Genomic DNA, 14,549 nt, shown 5'->3' on the forward strand with positions numbered 1-14,549 from the left:
ACTAATAGATTTTGAACCTGATTTTAAGTGGATTGGGTGATTTCAAAACCAGAGCTTTCTCAAATGGAAACAATGTTGCTCCTGAGACCACCCGGGATTAATTTCTCTTTGTAAAAATGTTATTGTGTGTATGTCCGTGTGCTTTTGTGTGCGTGCCTAGATTCTGCTGCAAGTAAATGAGTATAACCGTGCACACACAACTGTGTGTTTTTCTTCCAAGTGTGTTTGTGTGTCCTGGTGTGTGGGAATTACAGAATTCCCCCATCCTTCTGTTTATAGGAGGGAGTGAAAAGTGATGGAAGGTATGGAGAGGGCCCGTGATGACATAGCCTTATGTTCAGCCCTCTGGATGTGGGCCACTCTATATTGGATCTATCTATCACGAGGCTTCACTTGAAATCTGCATGCTTCCTATACCATTCGTAGCTTGATGTTCACTGTGCATGTGTTAGTCTCATCAGTGTTTTACTCATATGGTACATGTCACGTTCATACTTGTAATGTCTGAATGTACTTTGTCATACCTGTTGCATACCTGAAGTGTGTATTTGAGTGTATGAATCGACTGTCTCTGAGTGGTTTTTGAAGCACAGATGATAGATCTATGGTCTTCTCCTGGTTCTTCAAATAGACTTCCCCCAGGCTCATCTGGACACAAAAGGAGCTGTCACTCACTACATTTTTGATCTTACTGTGTGTTCATTCAAATATGTGAGCGTGTTGTTGGTAGTAGAGGGTTTGCATGTGAATGTGTAAAATGCCTTTATGTGTGGAGCTGTCACCTGTTCCTTCTGCTCTCTACAAGCCCGTCTCTGAGCGAGCCTTTGATGTAGTCAACAGGAGATTCCTGCAGTGTGAAATAGCCCAGGCCAGATTTACTCAATGAAAGAGCAAGCCTTAACCACTGTTATTACACCCTTTTCTTAAATCACGCCATGTTTCTGTCTCTGTCTCTCTCTTGTTCTCTAGCTCTTAAACTGTCTGTGTTATTTGCTGCTTTTTACATATGCAATGACTGTACTTGTGTACAAGTGTACATAAATGTTGAACTGAAGTGAATTTTCTGGGAAATATTTAGTGCAGTGTCAAAAGTTTACCCTCCAGCATTTTTAAGACTCTACTCCTCCTAAGTACAAGAGAGAGAAAAAACTTAAGCTACGTTAAAACCTGCAGCCAATCAGGTTTAAACCGACTCCAAACGCAACAATATCTAAAAAGCAAAATATCATTTTGTGTTTATTATTTATACAGCCAACTTTAATTGTCACGGGACATATCATACTGTACTTTAGTGCAGCAGAGCTCCAGGAATTCAATATCTATGGCGTGAACCAACATAAACTAGGATGTTTCATCTTTTTTTATAATTAACTGGAGAAAAGTTCAAAAGTGTCTAAACCTTCGAAACAAAGGTTTTTAACAAAAGTCAAACTGTGTCATTCAGTGTCAAAATAATCAGAGATGGGTAAAAAAAAGCTGATTCTCAGCCAGTGTCAAAAAGTCCTTCGCTGAAGCAAAGGTTACCTCTGCTGTTCCTAAAGACAAGCTGTGAAGAAGCTGATGTGGAATTAATCTGGGCTTGAATGCAGCTCATTGTCCTCTAGCACTGTTCCCACACTTGTAGGAAGAAACAGCATTCATGAATGTGACAAATGACACATTGCACTTGAAAATGACTCTTTGTAAGCCTAACAACAGAGACAGGGGAAGCATTAAGTCTTTCACACCCTCTCGCTCGTTCTCTCAGTGACTTTGAGAGTCTGACTTTAGCGTGTTATTTAACACAGGTGCTTAGGCGTGTCTGGCTGAGCTGTTGAACATGTGTCAGAGCCCAGGTGGAGAGAGACACAATGTAATTATCTCTGAAAAACACTGTGCACATAACAGAAACATTACACATATGTGTAATAGCAGTCAAACATATCTGTAATGCACCTCATGCTAATTTATTGTGGTAAAACCTTAAATATGGAGGCTAGGATCCAAATAACGAAAGTAAAAGAGATGGTGACAGAATTGCTCTTAGAGCAGAAGAGTAGAAATCAGAATTATGATGCAGACCTTACAGTATGTAGCAGAAATGATGCCAAGACATACAGCACCAGGGCACCTCAGGGAGCAAGCCTGTTTACTTAACCACCACCGGGCACATTTACAACTCAGCTGGCATGTGTAAGCATGCAAACGTCACCCTAGATAGCTATTGCATCTTACTCAAGATGCACATTCTTAAAGTGTAGATATACATTTAAATATTCAGGAGCTTATATTAAACATCAATCAATCCATTTTTCCTGCTTATCCAATTCAGGGTTGCTTGGAGACTGGAGCTTATCCCAGCTGTCATAGGGTGAAAGTACCCACTGGAAAAGTCACCAGTCTATTGCTTCTTTAATTATTCAGTCCAAGGGGGTTGCTGATGGGACAACATCCACAGACCTTGTTCTGTGCAGAATTTCATTTGGAAGTTTGGGTTAAAACTAATATGAGGAGCAGTTTCAAATGGTGAAGTGGTTAAGATAGCATAAAGCAGCGGTCTCCAACCTTTTTTGCGCCACGGACCGGTTTATGCCCGACATTATTTTCATGGACCGGCCTTTAAGGTGTCGCGGATAAATACAACAAAATAAAACTAGTACCGGTACCGAAAAAACACACGTGAAAAGACCCAGGAAAACCGAGTTAACGATAAAAACGATAACAAAATAACGCTGAAAACCGATAAAAACCCTGAAAACCAGACATTTCACACCTGAGCCTCAACTCTCGCGGCCCGGTACCAAACGACCGAGGCCCGGGGGTTGGGGACCGCTGGCATAAAGTACACAGTCCTCTCTTTTCACTGTCGCTTCACAGTAGCTTACCAGCAGTGTCTGGATAAACAGAGAGTGAATTTTGAGCTACAGATGCATGGCACATACCCGTTTCATTATTATAACTTAGACTATTAAATCCTCATATTGTCTTCAGCCAAATTTGGAATTCCCTTCACCACGAGATGGGGAGGGGTGTAGATTCACTTACATCAGCCAGAAAAAACAGGATGCATGATTAGTTTGCAAAATTTGTTTCAGTGTTTATATGGACTTGAGTATTTGGAATCTGGGGGGGAATGGGAACCTATCTTTCAAGGTTTTGAGTGTCCAACTGCTTTAATATCAACTTATATTTTTAGCCCCAAGTGTTTAGGGCTAAGGGAAATAAAGAGCAAGAGGCAGTCCAAAACCAACGACTCACATCTCTGTTTTTTGCTTTGCTTTTCTTTTCTTTTTTCATCCTGACATCTAGGTTTATGTTACAAATATTTTCCAAGTTGCCCCACCTTGAGTTATGCCACAGGACACCAAATCTACTATCCAATGTCAAAGTCTAGCTAGTATTTGGGTTGACTTTTCCTTTAACAAGGTAAGTGGAGTGAGACAGCTGTCACCTGTCATTACAGCCGACTGGCGGAGATATGTCAGATATGCCATTTAAACAGAACTACTCAAAGATGTGGGGTAAAGTGAGTGATGGTTGAAAGTCACAGTCTGTGACCTGAGAAAGCTCCTACTAAACATCAGCACATGACCTTGCTTGGGAGGCCCGAATTCTTTCAGCTTTAAGCCGATACTATTCCCAGCACAACCCAGGCAAAATGGACCGACTTCACACACACACAAAACTACACAAAGCCGCATTTACCGACATTTCGCACAGCGAATTTGAAGAGTTATGGGAACTCTGCACACACTTTACTAAATCACTTTTTTCATTTAGTGTGAACTATCAGCAACTTTTATTTTTCGGTCCCGATATCAATAAGATTTTTGGGAAATCACGTCATGAGTTTGGTTATCTGAGTTGGAGGAGCCAAAATGAAAAGCGGTCCCTAACATAGCCGGCACATCAATATTTCCACATCAGAGTTTCATAGAGAGAATGAGAACAGGTTTACATACATTACAGTCCCAGTTCCACTCCATATCTTTCTTGGCTAATAAAACAAAAATAAGTATTTTCTAGCCAGTGCATTATAACCTGTTGCATGAATCCCACAGCACGGCTAAACGTTAGCACTGTCAGTGTCGATGGCTCTATCAGCGCTTATTTAATGGGTACAGGGTGTTTTCAGCAGTAAATATCATGAAACTGTGAGTCGTTATGTCAGAACAAATGAGGATTATTTACTCTCTATCTATGCACGGAGCCAAACCTGTCACGTTCTACGATGCTTATTTATGATCTGCTGTATCTCCCTTTACGTTTCCCTGGCAGGGCTCCCACATCATCGTACAGAGTGCTCCAAAAGGTCGTTAAAGGTTCAAGATGCCTGAAAAAGTATTATCTGCGTTTTTTTAAGTCCTAGTGTAAAACCCCCTAAAAAGTGTTTCGGGGGTTTGCAGGCATTTTATAGTTCAAAGAGTCTGTGGAATCATAACTGGCTCAGATAACTGTTTATCACCTTAATGTGTTTGTTTCTGGTCTCCTGCCAGGGGCCCCTATAGTCTGTTTCACTGACGCCCTCTCTCTGTCTTACTAGAAGTTACCCCACCTTTTTACTCCACTCTCAGGCTGCAAAGTACTCCTGACCAAAACCGTCTCCCTCACCTTTTTCCCATCAAACTTTGCTCCTTTTTCCAAATTGTCCTCTCTGGCTGTGAGACCCCTTCGTTTAGTCTAACTGCACCTATACACACAAACGCAACTAAAACTAAAACCACTCCCCTGCTGATATTCATATTTAATACTGGTATCATTCTAGATAGGAAGTAGTATAAATTGAGATTAATGTGTTATTATGATCTCTATCAAAACTATATTATTATTAAATGTGCACAGAATTAGCAGCCTGAAAAATCATCTTATTTTTTATTACCTTCACTCTTTCCCTTCACACACTGACACAGAGGTCACGCTGTGGAGATTGCTAGCAGACCACCAAGCTTTGAGAAAGCCTCCTTGTTTATCCCCAGTATATATCCTATGTGTCTGTAGTGTCCTGGGGCTATACTGACCTCAGGAACAGAGTCATGATTGGTTCTTCCTGAGACTGGACTTAACCTGGTATTAAGTACTACAATGCAGCTGTGCTAGCACAAAGGCACTCAGTCCACTTGACATCAACCTCGACTTTGTCACTCTGGTTTAAACTTGTTTTTGCACTTTTTCCATTTGAATGTTCACGAGTGAAGCAGGCAAAACCGTGGTTTGTGAGAAAAATGCACACGCCTATTAAACAGAGAGTGAACCACCAAACAGAATCAGTTACGCGCTCGCCCACACGGGGGGAAAATGAGCAGTTTTCATCACCAGACGAAAGGTTCTAACACTCGTTCAACACAAATCACATCCATGTGAACTTGTCTACCTCAAACAGCTCCTGAATAGACATTATGATCGGATTTTGTTTACACAACTGTTCCACACACACACACACACACACACACACAGCTGCAGATTTATGTACACAGACACACACAAACCCAGATCTACATGCAGGTGCAGATACGCAGCCCTCCATTAAGGTAAGCCTGGTATTCCCTAAGAGCACACTGTGATCTCAGGGATCATATTTACTTATTGAGCTGATGTCAGTCACCCTAAGTAGATCTGACCAAACCATTTTAAATCCAAACCCTCATTTCTTTTGTCTCTCTGTCCAGCCACACATCTACACACAGAATTTAGAATTAGGTGGAAATGTTCAAAACCTTTTTGCTTTGTCACAGACGAAGAGTGATAATCCGCCATTTATTATTCATGCATGTTCCACCTGGTGAAGATGTATAAAATATTTTGTGTGGTCAACCATCTTCTGTCATGTCCGACCTGGTGTGAGGGCAAGTTAAGAGCAGAAACTGGACTGAACTGTGGGCCATAAAGAACATATGGAGAAACAGTGACTCTATGGGCAGTTAAAGAGAGGAAGCAACTAGCTGGGTCAGGAGTGAAAACTGATGGGTCAGTGGAGTTGATGTCATCTTGAGAAGACATCAAGAGGAGGGTGGAGCATTAGCAGCACCCTAGAAAACTACGTAAATAAACGCAGCATTATTCCTGTACCGTGTGTCATCACAAATGCAAATAAGGAAATGAAGTGATAATGATGGAAGGGAAATAGCACACTATTATTGCTTTATGTGCAGAGTAGGGCTTTCACTGTTTCTCTTCCTTCTTTTCCATCTTGCAGAAAAGGTCTTGACACCAGCCCACTTTCTTTCTCCTGCCTTATAAAATACGATAATTACCACATAAAGTCATACGTGTTTTTTCTGGTTGCATTTGAGTGGGTTGAACCTAAAAATGCAACTGTAAGTAAGTAAGTAAAATGTATTTATATAGCACATTTCACAGATAAAAATCACAAAGTGCTTCACAATAAGATCAGCCATCCAAGTTAAAATTAATTAAAAGCCCGTTTGTATAAAAGTGTCTTCAGCTGCTTTTTAAAGGAGTCAGTAGAGTCAGCGTAAAGACAACGGCAGAGCGTCCCACAGCCTCGGTGCCTGAAAAGCCCCACGTGTTTTAAACCTGGTACGTGGGACCACCAGTAGCCTCTGTTCCACACACACAGCCATGCATAGTTACTGGTTACTGATACAGCTGTAGCTACGTAGCCCTAATTTAAGGCAAACCTGTGTGTGTCTTCCATTTTACAAAGACTAAAAGAAACAAGCCATTAAACTCTAGACTTGTCTCTGTAAACTGCATGCATTTTCAATTTACCTCAATGCCACCATGCACCTACCGCCATCCCACCCTCCTCCTTCCCGGACCCCCACACCAAGCTCTCTGCCTCCCTCTCACACCAGCATGAGCGAGCACTACAACTAGACTTGCATCCACTTTGGTTTTTTTGCAAATGGGGGTGAGAGGCTGTTACCGTGTCAGTCGGCATGGCCTCTTATCGGACCATCAGGCTACCCTCAGATTCTCTTTCCAGATGGAGGTGAGATAGGGCTTCAGAGGCCTAGACCCCTGCAAACACTGAGATCATGGAGGCCTCTCCTGATCTCCTACCTGATGCAGATTCTTTAATGTGGGCTCAGGTTTCACTCGTCTCCCCTGCCTGGCTGGGCCTGTGCTGCTTTCAAGATGCAGGCATGTTCAGGCCTCTTAGGCCCTGGTTCTGATGGCCCGCCTCTGCTCCATGTCAAGGTCAAGCTCCGGGTCAAGGTGTTGTTATGAGACCCAAGTAGCTTTCACGCACTAGCCTCAGTATGAAAGCAGGTACAGTAGTGGGTTGCATACACAGAGTTTGACAACCATGCAGCTGGCCCACAGTAGAACTCACACATTTCTCACACTAACATAAACACTGCCACTCACACTGTGCTTAGAGAGGAGAGGGCAGGAGGATGAATCATAGGGGAAAAGCTCAGAGATTAGTTAGCGATCAAAAAGACTAGGAGCTGAGAGATAGAATCCCATCCAGTTCTTACTGTTGTTGCACAAACCTGTTTTTTGAACTTGCATGAACATAATGCGCTGTTTTATGTACATAGTTTCTTTTTTACTGTAGGGCTTTTTAAATGATTGATGAATATGTTAGCAAGTCCCACCGGTAACCCTTTTGCAGCATGTGCTGCTCTTTTTAATGCAAGAATGCCTGCATACTTGTGTCTGTGTGTGAATATGTCAAAACAACCTTCGCATTAGGAACAGCTCCTGCAGATTCTACCCGTATCATTAGTACGCTGGCACACCTTGGCTGGACCCAACTCACCACCATTCCACACAGAGCCTTCCATCATTCCTTACCGGATTAGAGACAGAAAAACATAAAGGGAGGGAGAGAGTTGGAGGGGAGGACTGCTCTTTTACGTTCTGGAGCTGGCATAGTTTTAACTGTAATTTCTGCTGAAATAATAGAAGTCTTGAAATTGCTACTATGTTCTCCTTCTCTCTCTTTGCCTGTGCTTATTTCAACCTGATCTCAATTTGAAAAGACGCAAACAGCCGGAGTAGGCAAGCGAAGTGGTGTTTGAGCAAGAGGAAAGTTCAGAAAAAGCACATGTGAGGCATACACGCTGTCCGACTCACTTACAGATGCACGCTGCCTCTCCATGGGACTTTAATGAGTTTGATACATGAGATATATTTTTTTCAACAACAGTCAACTCCACCTAGTGGTGTTTGTACTGAACAGATTTCTGGCTGCAGTGAGGAATGGACTGTTATGAAGGAAACAGTACACCAGCAATTGTTTATCTGCACTGAGTCACTTTGCCCTGAGATTGCCGGGGAAGGGAGGATCGATACTAAGGTTGTGGATACGACTCCCACAAAAGCTACAAACTCCGCAGACGCCTCTGAGATCTGGCCAAGCGCCTTTGTGGCACAAGCCGCCCATTGCTAGAGAGACTGTGTTAGTGGGTCTGCTCTGCACCTCTTGGCCTGGCATCTGTGGGGCTTGCTCACACTTGCTTTCACCCAGCATGTGTTTGCTCAGATGAAGGAAATTATGTAATTAGCCTGTGAGGGATTGTTTTCTTTTACTCTTTACCCCCCTCTCTCCCACTCCCTGCATTTACCCTTGTCTCTCTCTTTCCCTCCATCTTTTTTTTTGTGCACTCACCCTGTCTCTCAGTCCTGTGACAGCAGGAGATGGTTCCAATTTAACCCAAGCCACACCCTGGCTCTCCTCCTCCGTTAATTGCCAGAGACCATCAGTGGAAGAAAATGAACACTTGTCACACAGATCCATCTAAGCTGTTGAAGAGCAGCTTTGTTAAACATCAAAGCGAGAGAGAGATGTAATAGGGAGTGGACGCAGAAGCTTTGGATGTGTGGGGGACTGTGTCTGGCTGAGTTAGACTGGGATGTGTGCTGGGAGATGGGTTCAGGGGTACACACAGGCAGTATCGGGGGAGGGAAACCTGGCATTTTGCTCTCTAATTCCAGCCGGCCTGGAGGCCTGGAGCGCTAAGAAGGGCCTCACTGTTGCTCTCTGCATCAGCCAGGTATTGCTTACATAAAAAGCAAGTGAAAACAGCTGTAGGGATAATTAGCTTGATTCTCCATTACATGCCATGAGGGCCAATAACTAAAAAATGGAGTTTTGTTTGGGTTAGAGCTGCAGCCCAACCAGGAGGAAGTTGTAAAAGTCAGGCAGAGAAAAGAAAGAAAGAAAGAAAGAAGGGGGGGGGTCGAGGGAAGAAGGAGCAAGCAAGCTCTTGAAGCAATTGTTGAGAGGAGATACTTTCTCTTCCTGACCACATTTGAAAAGGGTACGGTTCTAGGATGATGGGATGGCCATGTGATCTCAATCTTTTGCTTTATTTTTTCCTCCTTTTTTAGTGCTTTTGGTTCACAGTATTGTGTGACATCAGATTGGTGCTTTCAGACTCCCCCACTTTACAGTTTCACTTTTTGCACCTTAAGCATTTCCTGGGATCGGACCTTTCTTTTTCTTTGTTTGTTTTTACCATCATGGAGCATATCTAGTCACCACTAGTGCAAGGCTCTGATATATGATAAGAGATTTCCTGGCAGCAGTTTCAAGACATGAATGATCACATACTATGTCAGGATTTACAGATTTCGTCATGACTATTAAGACAGGAAGAAAATCCCCACCCACTATGCTTGTATTTCACCCTAAATAGCTTCATCATCATACAACCAACTGACTTGCTTTATGTCTCCCCTCTCTGTAGACTGAGCTGGGGGGGGGGGGTCTTTGTACTGGTAATTGAATTTAGTGTGTTTCTCTTTTTTCTCAGGAGTGATAGGACACCAACCACAGGGGTAATTCCAAGTGAAAGAGCAGCACTCTAACACTGGTGGTCCAAACCTCTGCAAGGATCCATTTAACAACAAGTTTATATAAGTAGCACTTAAAGACAAGAAGGAGTTCAGCCGCTTGCATTCAGACTCTGGGATTCATATCCAATCCTCATGACGGACTAGTAGATAACAAAGCAGAATATCCACCTCCTGAATCATTTCTACACAATGTTTCTATAAAAACAGGCGGTGTATTTAGTCATTCATTCATTTATTTATTTACTTACCTCCTTAACCTGAAATAAACATCAGATGTTGCTAATTTTGGTACTAATCATTTACACACACGTACCCATCATCAAGGAAGCCAGGAGTGGAGGGGTGGGGATGAGAGTTACATGGGGATAAGGAATGGCTGTTTGGCGTTTGAGACCTTTCCAGTTAAACGTATAAAGCAAATTCATGTTTAGTATTAGTACTTTCATTTTTTTCCTCCTAGTAATGATGGCAGGGAATCGGATGTGTTGGCTGAGTTGTTAACGTTTGGTTATCAGTAGTTGCTCTTTGAAGATTCGGGTCAGTGTTTGCATATTATTCTGCAGTTTATCACATTCCAACACTTTTACCGTTTTCATTTTGCCAGACCGTTACACAAAACCATTTTCTCTTCCTCCACATGTCTTTGCCACTTTCTGGCAAACATAAAATTCTCAGCTCATCCTGCTTTTTTTCCTTTTTTTGCATTACTGCATAAGGAAATATCTGCAAGTTGTTTCTGTTACACATCATTCAAGCAATGGAAGAACATCTGCTGGAACAAGTAATTTAAGGGGCATATAAAGAGCAACTATAGACTCGGTGACAGTTACTACCTCACTAAGCTGAAATGCAGTGAACACGCAGGTGACTTTTCTTTGGGTGGATTTAGCTGTAAAAAAAGAAACTTTGTCCTTTTGGCACAAAAGGCTTTAAGCGCCCTGTCAGAGCCATCTGAGCTCACTCAATTATCCCACGCGTGGTCGTGGCTGACACAATATGCTTTGCTTTATCACATTCATAAAGCTGCAAAAAAAAGAAATGAAGAAGTCGTGACCACAAAGGCAACACTTCAAATAAGGAACAAAAAGTTTCGTATGATTTTAACACTCTGTCACAACATGCTGACATGTTAAATAATCACAGGTCGATAAGCATACACACATTCATGACCACATAGCAACACACTTCCTCATTAACGGCATGAACGCAGGCGTCGCATGTGAGTTTGTGTAGTGAATGCGTCTGTTGTCTGGTGGTAGTGAGGTGCTGACAGAGAAGAAAGAGGAGCAGTCTTCAAACACATCCACGGGCAGGTCGTGCGCTCCGTTATGCCCTGCCGGGGGCCATATTTGTTGATTCTTGGGCCTCCAAATCATTAATTTAAGTGCAAAGAAACCTGAGAATGGCCTCGAACCCACCTAGGCAAATTCTCACATACACACACACATGCACATATTTATTTGGTAAAACTTACATCCAAGAACAGCTACGTGTACACATGCTCACATACACACCCTGCATTGCATAACAAATGATTTCACTTTAATTGCTATTCCTGTTTATTTACTTCTGCCTGTAATGGATGGTCCTTTTTTTTTTTTGCTGAGCAGCCAATCACAGTGAAGCAGAAAAAGTGTGAGCTGCCCAGCAAATCTGGAACAATTACTTGTAATTTGACATTTCTCTTCATACGCAGCATACACCAACCCAGGATGCGACAGTTAATTACCATTAATTGCAACTTATATGTTTTGGGATCTTTATGTATTTACCTGTGCATATGTCTAAGTTTGTCTTGAAGTTCCTTCACTATGCCTCCCTGATGACTGATGATAATGTCTTCAGTGATTGGTAGTTATTTTCGGGCCTGTTTGCTCAGCCAATGAGGCGCCCCCAGCGTACCAGACATACATCATTGTTTCACAGCCCTCAGGAAAGAAGTGAGTTGTTACTGACTGCTGTGCGGCCTGAGTAACAGACACATTCCAATAGGGGTTTTTCTTTTTATTAATGAGCACTTGATGTTTGAGTTGCTGCCAGCTGCATTTAGGGAATTCTTAAGGAGCTCTGGAGACTTGCCAGACAGTTACAGGAAGAAAATGGTCAAGCTATAGCGTAAAAATCACGAAATGTCCACACTGGACTCTATTGTCTGCGGTCTGTTTGTCCAGCAACGTGATGTAACCTCTTTAGAGATCACCGTGGAAATTAAAAACAACCTAACGTCACCGACTAAAAATGCATTTTCACACACCTATGTGACACAGAGAGTTTAGCTTTTGTTTGTTTTGTTTGTTTTGTTTGTTGTATTCTTTGCATTTTACATGTTTTACTCACTTTGTTCTCAATGTTTCTTCTCACAGCTCGTGGAATCAGATACCAGGCATCAGCTACAAGAACACAGATACACCGGCTCATATATCCTTCACCATTGAGACCACCAGACCTGATTAAACACAGATATAAATGCACACTCAAGCACCCACCATTGCACTTGGATTCTGGTGAAGTTTTCAGATGGGCAGAAATGAGTTATTCTAGCAACTGGTATGCAGTGGCCCACAGAAGACCTGGGAACACTGTGTGTGCACCTCATCAGAACATCTGGCATCAGTGTGGCAAGCGGTCCACTGCCTTCATTTCTCCAGCTTTCTTCAGTTGGAAGCTGGATTTATTTTACAGTACCGTGGTGCTACAGAGTCCTGGCTTCTCATCAACCGTCCCCCAAACAACTGTTGACTATGAGTGCGGCCGAGCTGAGCCAGAGGAACTCATGCCAGCTCTAGACTCTTTTGTGGTAGCACGAAAAGTATTCACGTTTGCAGCTAAATATCAGACTTGTGTAAATATGACAACACGGACCTTGTAATCCATAATCCACAGAGACCTTCTCAATGTATTGTGCCAAAGGAGATATCTGCTGAGATACATCACTGAAATGACACTGCAACTGAGTGCTTTGTAAAACCACCCTTGCCCATCTCCCATTTCCTGCAGAGAGATCACCACAAAATGTTTGATGATTAGCTTCCTTCTTTTCCAAGAATAGGGTCCTTAGTTAACTGGGAGGAAAACACAGCTGACCTCAAAGCAGCCAACTTATTATAAGAAAAGTCTGCATACATTTCTCCTTGTGTTCGCCTTGCCTCCCCTTTATTGTTTAATGAACCACTTTCATGTTCTGTTTGATTTTCTACAGCTGAAACTATTTGAGTGCCACTTTTCTTCTTTTTTAAATATCACAGGTTCATGTGACTTATTGTTCTGATTTCAACGAGTGGTGTATTATGTTACTGTCTACTGATCTGTGAATCTGAGTGACTAATCTGATTATAATCAAGTGTCTTGCATTAATACTTTTTTTCACTGTACTGGAGCTTGACCTGATGTGATGACAATGTACAATTGCAGTTTAATTTAGCAGCATAGTGGTGTTTTCATTTGGTTGTTACCTAATATGTACAGTTTTTGTAGTGTGTGTGTGCGTGCGCGTGTGTGTGGTTTTGTGCTACACTGTCTTCGTTGTGATGATATGAACGTTTGGGGGTAACAGCAGTCGCCCTTGACTTCTTCCACAGTGGTTTGCAGTGATCAGCCTGTTTCTGTTGTTTGAATAAAATATTGGTTTCACAAGAACTGTGCAAACTGTGCGTGCTTCATCAGGGAGACCGCAGCGTGAGCACTGATGCTGGGGTTGCTGATAAATGTGAGTGCAACGACGAGTATTTTTCACAAGTTTAAAGTTGCCCCCCCCCCCCCACTAATGGCATCTACAACAATAGTTTCTTGCACTGCCCAAGAAAGATTTTTTTTTCCTTTTTTTCGGTTTTCATGGTCGACCAATTCTCTCTCTCTCTCTCTCCCTCATAAACTCAGCCAGATGTTGCCCTTTTTTATCCTAGGGGGACTTGTGGGGAGGTAGGGGTAGTGAGGCATGGTGGTGCTGGGTAGTGGTGGGGGTGGCTAAGGATGTTTTAAAGTGTTCTCTGACACAGTCAGAAGTCTCCAGCATTCAACATGGTAACGCTGTGAGCCAAAATGCCCAGGACTCAATGCTGTCACAGCTATGACGACACAACACTATTACAGTCCTACACTGTGTGAAAACAGCCAAAAACCTGTCTGGCAAAGATAAGCATTGTTAATATTAAGTCTCAATATATAATAAGATTCAGCTTTCAGTTACACAGTGTGTGGTGTTAAAACTTGATGGCTACTGTTAGATCATACGTGGTGACTATGGGACTGGAATCTGTAAGGCAGCTCTCACTGGTCCAAACAGGGCAACAGCTCTGAAGTCCATCACTGCAAGAAAGGACTCAGACGGTTCAAACACACAACCTTCATCTACCAGGGAACAGTGGTAACCACTGCACCACCACGTATAAAACATGTAAAAATATAGCTTTGCATCATACTAACTAGCTCATTTGAAAGAAAATACAGCTTACACTTGGATTTTGTCCAAGTGCTGTAAAGAACGTCACAAAAAAAGTTAGCTGGGAGCCAAATCAGGCATTTTCCATCACATAATGTAAAGGAAAGGCAGCAGACCTGCGAGATTGATGGCACTTAATTAAGGCAACTACATCAGTGTAATCATCTCCCCTATCAGTTAAAAGCAAGTCTTTATTTTGGTCCACAGCCAGATGTACAGGTGACTGTCTCCTTGCATTAATTTTAGCATTGTTTCTTTCACTGACTGTTATCCTCTCTCTGTTTCCTCAAACCAGGTTCTGTCCATCGCAATTGAAAACTACACGTCTTTCACCCTTGAATGGCCTCATTGTGTACATACT

At 42.5% G+C, this 14,549-nt stretch overlaps 1 protein-coding gene across 1 annotated transcript in view; it reads left to right on the forward strand.

Moving 5' to 3' along the window:
• LOC102305843 (ERC protein 2) overlaps positions 1-13,634 on the forward strand; it is a 181,797-nt gene extending 168,163 nt beyond the window's left edge. The window contains exon 22 of the mRNA XM_042227459.1: positions 12,114-13,634. The gene's annotated coding sequence lies outside the window, so the exon portion shown is untranslated. The remainder of the gene's footprint in view (positions 1-12,113) is intronic.
• Positions 13,635-14,549: the final 915 nt, after the last annotated feature.

The sequence above is a fragment of the Haplochromis burtoni genome, unplaced genomic scaffold (genome assembly GCF_018398535.1).
Source record: "Haplochromis burtoni strain Fernald_Lab_line unplaced genomic scaffold, NCSU_Asbu1 Contig_9, whole genome shotgun sequence".
Taxonomy (NCBI): Eukaryota; Metazoa; Chordata; class Actinopteri; order Cichliformes; family Cichlidae; genus Haplochromis; species Haplochromis burtoni.